Raw genomic sequence first — 15,267 nt, 5'->3', positions numbered from 1 at the left:
GGCCTGGTTTTGCGGAATTTGGGCGGGGGCGGCCCGCGTTACAATGAAGTCCTTGTCGGTGTGACGGCGGAGAGGGGCAACGGACCCTGGGCCTGCAGTGGGCCTGGGTTTGCGGGGTTTGGTCAGGGGCGGCCTATGTCACAAGGAAGCCGTTGTCGGGGTGACGGCGGAGAGGGGCAACGGACCCAGGGCCCACAGCAGGACTGGGTTTGCAAGGTGTGGGCAGGGACGGCCTGCATCAGAATGAAGCTGTTGTCGGAGTGATGGCGGAGAGGGGCAAAAAATCTGAGGCCGGAGTGCACCTGGTTTTGCTGGGTTTGGGCAGGGGCGGCTTAGGTCACAATGAACCCGTTGTCGGGGAAAGGGAGTAGAGGGGCAACTGACCCCGGGCTTGCAGCGGGCCTGGGTTTGCGGAATTTGGGTGAGGGCGACCTGCGTCACAGGGAAGTCGTTGTCAGGGTGACGGTGGAGAGTTACAAAAAACACCGGGCCCGCAGCAGGCCTGTGTTAACAAGGTTTAGTCAGGAGCGGCCTGTGTCACAATGAACCCGTTGTCGGGGTGATAGCGGAGAGGGGCAACGGTCCCCAGGCTCGCAGTGGGCCTGGGTTTGCGGAATTTGGGAGGGGGCAGCCTGTTTCACAGGGAAGTCATTGTCGGGGTGACGGCGAAGAGGGTCAACAGACCCAGGACACACAGTAGGCATGTGTTTGCAAGGTTTTGGCGTGGACGGGCTGTGTCACAATGAAACCGTTGTCAGGGTTGACGACCGAGAGGGGCAACAGACTCCGGGCGCTTAGCAGGCCTGGGTTCGCGGAATTTAGGCGGGGGCGGCCTGTGTCCTCAGGCCCGCAGCAGGCCTGGGTTTGCAAGGTTTGGGCGGGGGTGGCCTGCGTGAGAGGGAAGCCATTGTCGGTGTGACTTCGGAGAGGGGCAACGGACCCTGGGCCGCAGCGGGCCTGGGTTTGAGGCGTTTGGCAGGGGGCAGCCTGCGTCACAAGGAACCCATTGTCGGGGTGATGGCGGAGAAGGGCAACAAACCCCGGGCCCTCAGCAGGCGTGGGTTTTCAAGGTTTTGGCGGGGGCGGCGTGCGTCAAAATGAACCCGTTGTTTGGGTGACGACGGAGAGGAGCAACGGTCCCCAGGCTAGCAGCGGGCCTAGGTTTGCGGAATTTGGTTGGGGGCAGACTGCGTCACAGGGAAGTTGTTGTCGGAGTGATGATGGAGAGGTTCATAAAACTCCGTGACCGCAGCAGGCCTGGGTTTACAAGGTTTGGACGGGGGTGGCCCGCGTCACAATGAATCTGTTGTCGGTGTAGCAAGGGAGAGGGGCAACTGACCCCGGGCCCGTAGCAGACCTGGGTTTTCGGAATTTGGCTGGGGGTGGCCTACGTCACAAGGAAGCCATTGTCAGGGTGACGGTGGAGAGGGGCAATGGTCCCCAGGATCGCAGCGGGCCTGGGTTTGCGGAATATGGGTGAGGACGGCCTGCGTCACAGGAAAGTCGTTGTCGGGGGTGACGACGGAGTAGGGCAAAAAACTCCGGGCCCACAGCAGGCCTGGGTTTTCAAGATTTGTTTTAGGGCGATCTGTGTCACAATGAACCCGTTGTGGTGATAGCGGAGAGGGGCAACGATCACCAGGCTCACAGCGGGCCTGGGTTTGTGGAATTTGGGCGGGGGCGCCCTGCATCACAGGGAAGTCGTTGTCGGGGTGACTGCGGAGATGGTCAACAGACGCAGGGACAGCAGCAGGCCTGGGTTTGCAAGGTTTGGGCGGGCGTGGCCTGCGTCACAATGAACCCATTTTCAGGGTGATGGCGGAGAGGGGCCACGAATCCAGGGCTAGCAGCGAGCCTAGGTTTGCGAAATTTGGGTGGGGGCGGCCTGCGTCACAGGGAAGTCGTTGTCGGAGTGATGGAGGAGAGGGGCAACAGACCCAGGGCTTAGAGCAGGCCTGGGTTTGCGGAATTTGGGCTGGGGGCGGCCTGTGTCACAAGGAAGCCATTGTCGGGGTGACGGCCGAGAGGGGCAACAGACCCAGGGCCCGCAGCAGTTATGTTTTTGCAAGGTTTGGACGGGGGCAGCCTGCGTCACAATGAACCCGCTGTCGGGATACGGCGGAGAGGTGCTACGGACACCGGGTCCGTAGCAGGCTTGGGTTTTCAGAATTTGGGCGGGGGTGGCCTGCGTCACAAGGAAGCTGTTGTCGGAGTGACGGTGGAGAGGTGCAACGGACCCCGGGCCTGTAGTAGGCCTGGGTTTGCAAGGTTTGGGCGGGGGGGCCTGCATCACAATGAACCTGTTGTCGGGGTTACGGTGGAGAGGGGTAAAGGTCCCCAGGCCTGTAGTTTGCAGAATTTTGCCAGGGACGGCCTGCGTAACAAGGAGGCTGCTGTTGGGGTGAGAGAGAAGAGGGGCAACGGAACCAGGGCCCGCAACAGGCATGCGTTTCCAAATTTTGGGGACAGGGGTGTCCTGCGTCACAATGAACCTGTTGTCGGGGTGACAATGGAAAGGTGTACCGGTCCCCAGGTCTGTAGCGGGACTGGGTTTGCGGAATTTGGGCGGGGACGGCCTGCGTCACAAGGAAGTTGTTGTCAGGGTGACGGCGGAGAGAGGCAAAGGTCCCCAGGCTCGCAGTGGGCATGGGTTTGCGGAATTTGGGCGAGGACGGCCTGCGTCACAGGGAAGTCGTTGTCGTTGTGACAGCTGAAAGGGGTAAAAAACCCTGGGCCCACAGCAGGCCTTGGTTTTCAAGATATGGTCAGGGGTAGCCTCTGTCACTAGGAAGCCGTTGTCGCAGTGATGGCGGAGAGGGGCAATGGACTCAGGGCCCGTAGCAGGCTTGGGTTTGCGAGGTTTGGGCAGGGGTGGCCTGCGTCCCAATGAACCTGTTGTCGGGGTGACGGCGGAGGGGGGAACGGATCCCGGGACCGAAGCAGGCGTGGGTTTGCAAGATTTGGGCGGGGCTACCTGCGTCACAAGAAAGCTGCTGTCGGGGTGATGGCGGAGAGGGGCAACAGACCCAGGACCCACAGTAGGCCTGGGTTCGCAAGGTTTGGGCAGGGCTGCCTGCCTCACAAGGAAGCTGCTTTCTGTTTGACGGCGGAGATGGGCAACGGACCCAGGGCCCTCAGCACGCCTGTGTTTGCAACGCTTGGGCAGGGGCGGCCTGCATCACAGGGAATTAGTTGTCGGGGTGACGGGGTGATGGTTAAGAGGGGCAAGGGACCCAGGGTCCACATCAGGCCTAGTTTTGCAAGGTTTAGACGCGAGTGGCCCGCGTCACAATGAACCTGTTGTCCGGGTGACGGCGGAGAGGGACAACAGACCCCAGGCCCGTAGCAGGGCTGGGTTTTTGGAGTTTGGGTGGGGGCGGCCTGCGTCAGAAGAAAGCCGTTCTCAGAGTGACGGCGGAGAGGGGCAAAAAACTCCAGGCCCGCAGCAGACCTGGGTTTCTGGAATTTTAGCGGGTCGGCCTGCGTCACAATGAACCTGTTGTCGGGGTACACCGCGGAGAGGGGCAACGGATCCCGGGCCTGCAGGAGGCGTGGGTTACCAGAATTTGGGCTGGGGCGGCCTGCGTCACAAGGAAGCCGTTGTGGGGGTGACGACGGAGAGGGGCAATGGACCCAGGGCCCGCAGCAGGCCTGGGTTTGCAAGGTTTGGGCGGGGGGGGCCTGCGTAATAATGAGCCTTTTTTCGAGGTTACGGTGGAGATGGGTAAAGGTCTCCAGGCCTATAGCGGGCCTGGGTTTGCGGAATTTGGGTGGGCGCGGCCTGCGCAAAAGGAAGCCGTTGTCGGGGTGACGGCGGAGAGGGGCAACGGCTCCAGGGCACGCAGCAGGACTGGGTTTGCAAGGTGTGGGCGGGGATGGCCTGCTTCAGAATGAAGCTGTTGTCAGAGTGACGGCGGAGAGGGGCAAAAAATCTGAGGCCAGAGCGCGCCTGGTTTTGCCGGGTTTGGGCAGGGGCGTCCTAGGTCACAATGAACCCGTTGTCCGGGGGACGGAGGAGAGGGGCAACTGACCCCGGGCTTGCAGCGGGCTTGGGATTGCGGAATTTGGGCGGTGGCGGCGTGCATCACAGGGAAGTCGTTGTCGGGGTGACGGCGGAGAGGGACAACAGACCGAGGGCCCGCAGGAGGCCTGGGATTGCAAGGTTTGGGTGGGGGCAGCCTATGTCACAATGAAGCTGTTGTCCGGGTGACGGCAGAGAGGGGAAACAGACCCAGGGCCCGCAGCAGGCGGCGGTTTGCTAGGTTTTGGTGTGGGTGACCTGCATTAAAATGAACCCGTTGTCAGGGTGACGAGGGAGAGAGGCAAAAAGCCCGGGACCGCAGCAGGCCTGGGATTTCAAGGTTTGGTCAGGGGCGGCCTGTTTCACAATGAACCCGTTTTCGAGTTGAGAGCGGAGAGGAGCAACGGTCCCCAGGCTCGCAGCGGGCCTGGGTTTGCAGGGTTTGGGCAGGGGCAGCCTGCGTCACAAGGAAGTCGTTGTCAGGGTGACGGCGGAGAGGGGCAATGGACCCAGGTTCAGCAGCATGCCTGGGTTTGCAAGGTTTGAGTGGATGCTGCCTGCGTCACAATGAACCTGTTGTCGGTGTGACGGCGGAGAGCGGCAACGGACCACGGGCCCGTAGCAGCCCTGGGTTTGCGGAATTTGGACGGGGGCGGCTGGCGTCACAATGAAGGTGTTGTCAGAGTGATGGGGGAGAGGGGCAAAAAACTCTGGTTCCGCAGCAGGCCTGGGATTGCAGGGTTTTGGTGGGGGTGGCCTGCATCACAATGAACCTGTTTTCGGGGTGACGGCAGAGAGGGGCAACGAACCGAGGGCTTGCAGAAGGGCTGGGTCTGCAAGGTTTGGGTGAGTACGGCATGCGTCACAATGAAGCTGTTGTCGGGGTTACAGCAGAGAGTTGCAACTGACCCCGGGCCCGTAGCAGGCCTGGGTTTGCAGAATTTGGGCGGGGGTGGCCTACGTCACAAGGAAGCCATTGTCGGGGTGACGGCAAAGAGGGGCAATGGTCCCCAGGCTCGCAGCGGGCCTGGGTTTGCGGAATTTGGGTGAGGGCGGCCTGCGTCACAGGGAAGTCGTTGTCGGGGTGACAGTGGAGAGTGGCAAAAAACACCGGGCCCGCAGCAGACCTGGGTTCGCAAGGTTTGGTCAGGAGCGGCCTGTGTCACAATGAACCCGTTGTCGGGGTGATAGCGGAGAGGGACAACGGTCCCCAGGCTTGCAGCGGGCCTGGGTTTGCGGAATTTGGGTCAGGGCGGCCTGCGTCACATGGAAGCCGTTCTCTGGGTGACGGCGGAGAGGGGCAACGGACCGAGGGCTTGCAGAAGGGCTGGGTCTACAAGGTGTGGGTGAGTACGGCATGCGTCACAATGAAGCTGTTGTCGGGGTTACAGCAGAGAGTTGCAACGGACCCCGGGCCCGTAGCAGGCCTGGGTTTGCAGAATTTGGGCGGGGGTGGCCTACGTCACAAGGAAGCCGTTGTCAGGGTGACGGCGGAGAGGGGCAACGGTCCCCAGGCTCGCAGCAGGCCTGGGTTTGCGGAATTTGGGTGAGGGCGGCCTGCGTCACAGGGAAGTCGTTGTCGGGGTGATATCAGCGAGGGGCAATAGACCCAGGGTCCGCAACAAGCCTGAGTTTGCAAGGTTTGAGCGGGGGCGGCATGCGTCACAATGAACCCATTGTCGGGGTGACGGCGGAGAGGGGCAACGGACCCCGGGCCTGTAGCAGGCCTGGGTTTGCGGAATTTGGACGGGGGCGTCCTGCATCACAAGGAAGCCATTATCGGGGTAACGGTGGAGAGGGACAATAGACACAGGGCCCGCAGCAGGCCTGGGTTTGCATAGTTTGGGCGGGAGTGGCCTGCGTCACAATGAACCTGTTGTTGGGGTGATGGCGGAGAGGGGCAAGGGACCCCAGGCCCGTAGCAGACCTGGGTTTGCGGAATTTGTGAGGGGGCGGCCTGCTTCCCAATGAACCTGTTGTCGGTGTGACGGCGGAGAGGGGCAAAAAGCCCAGGACCACAGCAGGTCTGGGTTTTCAAGATTTGGTCAGGGGCCGCCTGCGTCACTAGGAAGCCATTGTCGGGGTGACAGCGGAGAGGGGCCACGGACCCAGGGCTCGTAACAGGCGTAGGTTTGCAAGGTTTGGGTTGGGGTGACGTTCGTCACAAAGAACTTGTTGTTGGGGTGATGACGGAGAGAGGAAAAAAACCCCCGGCCCTCAGCAGGCCTGAGTTTGCAAGGTTGGGCGGGGGCAGCCTTTGTCACAATGAACCCGTTGTCGGGGTGACGGCGGAGAAGGTCAACTGTCTCCAGGCTTGCAGCAGGCCTGGGTTTGCAGAATTTGGGCGGGGCCGGTCGGCGTCACAATGAAGCCGTTGTCGAAGTGACGGTGGAGACTGGCAACGGTCCCCTCGCTTACAGCGAATCTGGGTGTTCGGAATTTGGGCGGGGGCGACCTGCGTCACAGGGAAGTCTTTGTCGGGGTGATGGCAGAGAGGGGCAACGGACCCAGGGTCCGCAGCAGGTTTGTGTTTGCAAGGTTTGGGAGGTGGCGGTCCACGTCACAATGAACATATTGTCGAGGTGACGGCGGAGAGGGACAACACACCCCGGGCCCGTAGCAGGCCTGGGTTTGCAAGGTTTGGGCGTGGGTGGCCTGCGTCACAATGAACCTGTTGTTGGTATGACGGCGGACAGGGGCAAAAAGCCCCGGGCCTGCAGTAGGGCTGGGTTTTCATGGTTTTGTCAGGGGTGGCCTGTTTCACAATGAACCCGTTGTTGGGGTGACGGCGGAGAGGGGCAACGGTCCCCAGGCTCGCAGCCGTCGTGGGTTTTCGGAATGTGGGCGGGGGTGGCCTGCTTCCCAATAAACCTGTTGTCGGTGTGACGGCGGAGAGGGGCAATGGACCCATGCCCCGCAGCAGGCTTTGGTTTACGGAATTTTGGTGGGGGCGGCCTGCGTCACAATGAAGTCAAAGTTGGGGTGACGGCGGAGAGAGGCAACAGACCAAGGGCGCGCAGCAGGCCTGGGTTTGCATGGTTTGGGCAGGAGCGGCTTGCGTCACAATGAATCTGTTGTCGGGGTGAAAACGGATAGGAGAAACGGTCCCCTGGCTTTGCGGAATTTGGGCGGGGGCGGACTGCATCACAGGTAAGTCGTTGTCAGGGTGATGGCGGAGAGGGGCAAGAGACCCAGGGCCCGCAGCAGGCGTGGGTTTGCAAGGTTTGGTCTGGGGCGGCCTGTGTCACAATGAACCCATTGTCGGGGTGACGGCGCAGAGGGGTAACAGTCCCCAGCTCTGTATCGGGCCTGGGTTTGCGGAAATTGGGCGGGGGTTGCCTGCGTCACAATGAACCCGCTGTCGGGGTGTCGGCGGAGAGGGTTACCGGTTCCCAGGCCTGTAGCGGGCCTGGGTTTGAGGAATTTGGATGGGTGCGGCCTGCGTTGCAAGGAAGCCGTTGTTGGGGTAACGGCGGAGAGGGGCAACGGACACTGGGCCTGCAGCAGGCCTGTGTTTGCCGGGTTTTGGCAGGAGCGGCCTGCGTCATAAGGAAATTGTTGTTGCATTGACAGTGGAGAGGGGCAATGGACCCAGGGCCAGCAGAAGGCCTTGATATGCGGAGTTTAGTCGGGGGCAGCCTGCGTCACGATGAATCTGTTGTCGGGCTGACGACGGAGAGGGACAAAAAACCCCGGGCCCGCAGCAGGCCTGGGATTGCAAGGTTTGGGGTGGGGCGGTCTGCATCACAATGAACCCGAAGTCAGGGTGACGGACGAGAGGGGCAACGGACCCAAGGCCCGCAGCAGGCCTGTGTTTGCAAGGTTTCGGTTTTAGGGGCCTGCATCACAATGAACCCGTTGTCAGGGTGACAGCAGAGAAGGACAACGGTCCCCAGGCTCTCAGCGGGCCTGTGTTTGTGGAATCTGGGCGGGGGTGGCCTGCTTCCCAATAAACCTGTTGTCGGTGTGACGGCGGAGAGGGGCAACGGACCCATGCCCCGCAGCAGGCCTGGGTTTGCGGAATTTGGGTGGGAGCGGCCTGCGTCACAATGAACCCATTGTCCGGGTGACGGCAGAGAGGGACAAAAAACCGCGGGCCGGCAGCAGACCTGGGTTTGAAATGTTTGAGCAGGGGCGGCCTGTGTTACAATGAAGCCATTTTTGGGGTGACGGAGGAGAAAGGCAACGGACCCCGGGCCGGTAGCAGGCCTGGGTTTGCGGAATTTGGGCGGGGGCTGCCTGCGTCACAAGGAAGCCGTTGTCAGGGTGACGGCGGAGAGCGGCAACAGACCCAGGGCCGGCAGCTGGCCTGGATTTGCAAGGTTTTGGTGGAGTCAGCCTGCGTCAGAATGAACCTGTTGTCGGTGTTACTACTGACAGGTACAACTTAAACTGGGTCCGTAGCAGGCCTGGGTTTTCAAGGTTTGGGCGAGGGCGGCCTGCGTCACAAGGAAGCCGTTGTCGGGGTGACGGCGGAGAGAGGCAACGGAGCCAGGGCCTGCAGCAGACCTGGGTTTGCAAGGTTTAGGCAGGGGCGGCGTGCGTCACAATGAACCCGTTGTCGGGGTGACGGAGGATAGGGGCAACGAACCTTGGGTCCGCAGCAGGCCTGGATTTTCAGCACTTGTGCGGAGTCGGCCTGTGTCACAATGAACCCGTTGTCAGGGTGACGGAGGAGAGGGGCAAAGTACCCCGGGCCCGTAGCAGGCCTGGGTTTGCAAGGTTTGGGCGGGGCTGGCCTGCGTTACAGTGAAGCTGTTGTCGGGGTGACGGTGGAGAGGGGCAAAAAACCCGGGGCCCACAACGAACCTGGGTTTGTGGTGTTTGGTCGGGGGCGGCCTACGTCACAAGGAAGCCGTTGTCGGGGTGACGGCAGAGAGGGGCAACGGACCCAGAGCCCACAGCAGGCCTGGGTTCACAAGGTTTTGGTGGAGTCAGCCTGCGTCAGAATGAACCTGTTGTCGGTGTTACTACTGACATGTACAACTTAAACTGGGTCCGTAGCAGGCCTGGGTTTTCAAGGTTTGGGCGAGGGCGGCCTGAGTCACAAGGAAGCCGTTGTCGGGGTGACGGCGGAGAGAGGCAACGGAGCCAGGGCCTGCAGCAGACCTGGGTTTGCAAGGTTTAGGCAGGGGCGGCGTGCGTTACAATGAACCCGTTGTTGGGGTGACGGCAGAGAGCGGCAACGTACCCAGGGCCCGCAGCAGGCCTGGGTTTGCAAGGTTTCTACGGGGGCGGCCTGAGTCACAATGAACTTGTTGTCGGGATGATGGCGGAGAGGGGCAAAAAACCCCGTGCTTTAGCAGGCCTGGGTTTTCAAGGTTTCGTCAGGCACAGCCTGTGTCACAATGAAGCCGGTGTCGGCGTGACGGTGGAGAGGGGCAACAGACCCAGGGCCCGCAGCAGGCCTGGGTTTGCAAGGTTTGGGCGGGGGCGGCCGGCGTCACAAGGAAGCTGCTGTCGGGGTGACGGCGAAGAGGGGCAATGGTCTCAGTCTCGCAGCGGGCCTGGGTTTGCGGAATTTGGTCGGGGAAGGACTGCGTCACAGGGAAGTCGTAGTCGGGGTGACGGCGGAGAAGGGAAACAGACTCAGGGCCCGCAGGAGGCCTGGGTTTGCAAGGTTTGGTCGGGGGCGGCCTGCGTCACAATGAACCCGTTGTCGGGGTGACGGCGAAGAGGGGCAATGGTCTCAGTCTCGCAGCGGGCCTGGGTTTGCGGTTTTTGGGCCGGGGCGGCCTGCGTCACAGGGAAGTCGTTGTCGGGGTGACGGCGGAGAGTGGCAACAGACCCAGGGCTCGCAGCAGGCCTGGGTTTCCAAGGCTTGGGTGGGGGCGGCCTGCATCACAATGAACCCGTTGTCGGTGTGACGGCGGAGAGGGGCAACGGATCCCGGGCCCGTAGCAGGCCTGAGTATGCGGAATTTGGCTGGGGGCTGCCTGCGTCATAAGGAAGCCGCTATTGGGGTGAAGATGCCGATGGGCAACGGACCCAGGGCCCGCAACAGGCATGGGTTTACAAGGTCTGGGCGGGGACGACCTGCATCACAATGAACCTGTTGTTTTCGGGGTGATAGCGGAGAGGGGCAACGGACCCAGATCCCGCAGCAGGCCTGGGTTTGCAAGGCTTGGGCAGGGACGGCCTGCGCCACAATGAACCCATTGTCGGAGTGACGATGGAGATGGGAAATAAACCCAGGGTCCACAGCAGGCCTGGGTTTACGGAATTTGTTCTGGGGTGGAATGCGTCACAAGGAAGCCGTTGTTGGGATGACGGCGGAGAGGGTAAACGGACCCAGGGTCTGCAGCAGGCCTGGGTTTGCAGAATTCGGGCGGGGGCGGCCTGTGTCACAATGAACCCGTTGTCAGGGTGACGGCGGAGAGGGGCAATGGACCTAGGTCCCGCAGCAGGCCTGGGTTTGCAGAATTTGGGCTTGTCTGCCTGCGTTACAAGGAACCCGCTGTCGGGATGACGGCACAGAGGGGCAAGAGACCCAGGGTCTGCAGCAAGCCTGGGTTAGCAAGGTTTGGGCGGGGGCGGCGTGTGTCACAATGAAGCCATTCTAGGGGTGATGGTGGAAAGGGGCAACAGACCCTGGGCCCGCAGAGGGGCCTTGGTTTCCGGGGTATGGGCGGGGGCGGCCTGCGTCAGAAGGAAGTTGTTATCGGAGTGATGGCGGAGAGGGGCAACGGATCATGGATCCGCAGCAGGCTTGGGTTTGTAATATTTGGGCGGGGGTGGCGTGCGTCACAATGAACCTGTTGTCGGGGTGACGGCGGAGAGGGGCAACGGTCCCTAGGCTCGCAGCAGTCTTGGGCTTGCAAGGTATGGGCGGTGGCGGAGTGCGTCACAAGGAAGCTGTTGTCGGGATAACGGCGGAGAGGGGCAAAAAACCCCGGGCCTGCAGCAGGCCTGGGTTTCCGTTATTTGGGCGGGGGCGGCCTGCGTCACAACGAAGTCATTGTCGGGGTGACAGCAGAGATGGGCAACAGACCCAGGGCCCGCAGCAGGCCTAAGTTTGTATGTTTTGGTCGGGGACGGCCTGTGTCATAATGAAGTTGTTGTCGGGGTGACGGCGGAGAGGGGCAAAAAACCCCGGGCCCGCAGCTGGCCTGGGTTTGTAAGGTTTGGACGGGGGCGGCCTGTGTCACAATGAACCTATTGTTGGGGTGACAGCGGAGAGGGGAAAACAACCCCGGGCCCGCAGCAGGCCTGGGGTTGCGGAATTTAGGCGGAGGCAACCTGCGTCACAAGGAAGCCGTTGTTGGGGTGACGGCGGAGATGGGCAACGGACCCTGGGCCCGTCGCACGCCTGGGTTTGCAGAAATTGGGTGGGGGCGGCTTGAGTTACAAGGAAGCCGTTGTCGGGGTTACAGCAGAGAGTTTCAACGGAGCCCGGGCCCGTAGCAGGCCTGGGTTTGAGGAATTTGGCCATGTGCGGCCTGCGTTACAAGGAAGCCGTTATCGGGGTGACGACAGAGAGGAGCAACGGACCCAGGGCCCGAAGTAGGTGTGGGTTTGCAAGGTTTGGGCTGGGGTGGCGTCATTCAGAAAGAACCCGTTGTTGGGGTCACGGCGGAGAGGGGCAAAAAACCATAGGACCGCAGCAGGCCTGGGTTTGCAGTGTTTGAGCAGGGGCTGCACGCGTCTGTAGTGGGTCTGGGACGGTAGTGATTTTCCACAGCAGCTCCTGCAGTGCTGTGCTTACTGTTGATATCAATATTATGACTACCGCTTGCACAACATCGGGGCTGTCCCTCCAGCATTCCTTCCCCCACCTTCACCAATAGCTGTGAGTGGGCATGATCTTGGGAGGGACTATGGCCAGGACAGCTGACCCAGGCTGACCAAGGAGATATTCCATACCATATGACGTCAGCTCAGGAATATAAACTGGGGGAAAGGAGCAGGAAGGGGAGGCGAGATTCATTTCTGGCCTTCCCAAAGCAACCGCTACGCGTACTGAAGCCCTGCTTCTCGGGAGGTGGCCGGACATCGCTGCTGATGGGAAGTAGAGAGTAACAGCTTATCTGCTTCTGCTTTGCTTCCCGCGCGCGCGGCTTTGCTGCTTATTTATTAAACTGCTTTTATCTCAACCCACGAGATTCCCATCTTATTTTCTCCCCTTCCCTGGCTTGCTTCTCGGGAGGTGGGGGGTAAAGCGGTGTGGTGGGCACCTGGCATCCAGCCAGGCTCAAACTACCACAGCCCTTTTGGCGCCCAACGTGGGGCGAGATAATAGCAGATTTACATTAACTGCATTGCAATTACAGTAAACCAATGAGAGCAAAGTTCCTGTGCTGGTCACGGAGCCTTGCTGTTATGCAGCTTATCTTACACTTTCTAATGTTTGGGAACATGATGCTCCTAACATTGACTCTCGGCTGTGCTTTAACCTTAATAGCTTTGCTAAGCTGGCTATATAATTTTGTGAAGAGGATGAAAGGGCCTGGGAACATGATGGCCCAAATAATAATAGCAAGTCTCATTCTGTTACTGATGAATTTAGTGTGCTGTGGGAGCTATCTTGTGGAGGCCATGGGGCAAAGCACCTCTTTCTCCTCAGCTCGGACTGATCTAGACAATTCTGTTACACAGACTTCCCAGGTCCTTAGTCACCCTTATACGAGAGTTTTAATATTACTAATTAACATGGTTGGTATATTATATATCTTGTGGAATCTGGAGTCATCTGGGTATCAGAGAGTACAAATTTGCGATGGAAACATGTTAAAATGCCCCCTGAAGCGGCCAGTCCCTGGGTGGCAGGGTATGTGGATGAATTTAGGCAAATTCCTAGGACGGTTATCACCTCCTGTAATCTGGGATTTTACATCTGAACAGATAAAAAACCCTGCTTTACTGACACGCTACCTGATAGAAGGGTGTCTTACCTACCCTAATGAGGCCCATCAGGTTCAGGCACTATACTGGGGCCTAGCCTCTGCCTACCGAGCTGCATTCCAGTCCTCTCAGAGAACTGTAATTGAAATGGAAACTCAAACGGTACCTGAGACCAACATAGTTGAGTCAGTCGCAGTCCAGCCCTCTCAGAGAACTGTGATTGAAATGGAAACTCAAACGGTACCTGAGACCAACATAGTTGAGTCAGTCGCAGTCCAGCCCTCTCAGAGAACTATGGCCGAGGTGGAAATTCAAACTATACCTGAGACTACCATGGTTGAGTCAGGGAACCAACCAACAACCACAGTGGTTGCCCCAGTAGTGAAAAAGAAGCAGTGGATAAGGAGGTCAAGTCCATATCATCGATTAGTAAGGGCAGACGAGGAGGAAGAGGAAAGGCTAGAAGAAGAAACTGGTCCTTCGGTAAGGAGATCAGGAGAAGTGAGAGAAATCGAAAAGGAAATGGAAACTACTCGGTCCCTCACCTCAACAGAACTTAGAGATATGCGAAAAGATTACAGTCGCCAGCCAGGTGAGCGGATTGGTGCCTGGCTGCTCCGATGTTGGGATAACGGGGCTGACAGTCAACAATTGGAAGGCAGAGAAGCCCAACAGCTAGGATCTCTTGCTAGGGACCGGGGAATTGATAAAGGCATTGGAAAGAAAACCTCAGTTTGTAGTCTCTGGAAACGACTCCTCTCAAGTGTACGGGCAAGATACCCATTCAAGGAAGACCTTGTAAATGCCCGAGGAAAGTGGACTAGAGCTGATGAAGGGATCCAATATCTAAGGGAATTAGCTGTGTTGGAAGTCATCTATGGTGATCTGGATAATGTCGAGGCCTCCACAGATCCAGACGATGTCCAGTGTACACGGGCCATGTTGAGAAAAGTGATCCAGAGTGCCCCAGCTACATATTCTAATATCCTGGCAATGGTGTATCATCCAGACATGGACATACCAACAGTGGAGAGGGTATCTTCTTGGTTACAGAACTATGAAGAGAGCCTCTGCACCTCCTCATCAGTGTGGGATGATGGCCTGATTGTTAGATCTGCCTCAAGAACTCAGTCATCCACTGTCCCGACCAGGGGAAAGGGAAGTCCCAGACGCAGGAGTACACCGCGAAATGAACTCTGGCTCTTTTTGCGTGGCCAAGGAGAGGATATGAGGAAGTGGGATGGTGAACCCACTTTTAAGCTAGAAGCGCGTGTACGTGAACTAAGGGGGAAGGCAGCTGTTAGAAAAGGACCGCCCAAGAGGGCTGTCAGCAGAGTGGCTGCCAAAACAAAAGAGGACAATCAACAATCTCCAAGACATAGAAGAACTGCAACTACTTCCTTCGATGCCAATGAGGAGACTTCAGGTCTGCAATTGCAAGGATCAGATAGCGAATACTCTGATGAAGAACAGAAATAGAGGGTCCCTGCCTCCAGCCAGGAGGAGGAAAGGGATGACCGAATCTACTGGACTGTGTGGGTTCGATGGCCTGGCACATCAAACCCACAAAGGTATAAAGCCTTAGTAGACACAGGGGCACAGTGTACATTGATGCCATCAAGGTATAGAGGCACAGATTCTGTCTGGATCTCTGGAGTGACAGGGGGATGTGAAGAATTATCTGTATTAGAGGCTGAAGTGAGCTTAACAGGGGACAAATGGAAAAAACACCCCATTGTGACTGGTCCAGAGGCCCCTTGTATTCTTGGCATAGACTACCTCAGGAGAGGGTACTTCAAAGACCCCAAGGGGTATCGATGGGCTTTTGGTATAGCCACTGTAGATACAGAGAAAATCAAACAACTCTCTAATTTACCTGGCCTCTCAGAAGACCCTTTTGTTGTGGGATTGCTGCAAGTTCAAGAGCAACAGGTACCAATTGCTACCAGGACAGTGCACCGGAGGCAATATCGCACGAACCGAGATTCCCTGGCTCCCATCCGTGAGTTGATTCATCAACTGGAGGCTCAAGGAGTAATTAGCAAAACTCATTCTCCATTTAATAGTCCCATATGGCCTGTGAAAAAATCTGATGGAGGGTGGAGGTTAACAGTAGACTATCGTGGCCTGAACGAAGTGACACCACCACTGAGTGCTGCTGTACCAGACATGTTAGAGCTCCAGTATGAACTGGAGTCAAAAGCAGCCAAGTGGTATGCTACGATTGACATCGCTAATGCATTCTTCTCAATTCCATTGGCAGCAGAGTGCAGGCCACAATTTGCCTTCACATGGAGAGGTGTCCAATATACCTGGAATCGATTGCCCCAGGGGTGGAAACATAGTCCTACTATTTGCCATGGTCTAATCCAAACTGTGCTGGAAACGGGTGATGCCCCTGAACA

This window comes from Colius striatus, unplaced genomic scaffold (assembly GCF_028858725.1).
Source record: "Colius striatus isolate bColStr4 unplaced genomic scaffold, bColStr4.1.hap1 scaffold_44, whole genome shotgun sequence".
NCBI classification, from domain to species: domain Eukaryota; kingdom Metazoa; phylum Chordata; class Aves; order Coliiformes; family Coliidae; genus Colius; species Colius striatus.
This window is presented reverse-complemented; position numbering follows the sequence as displayed.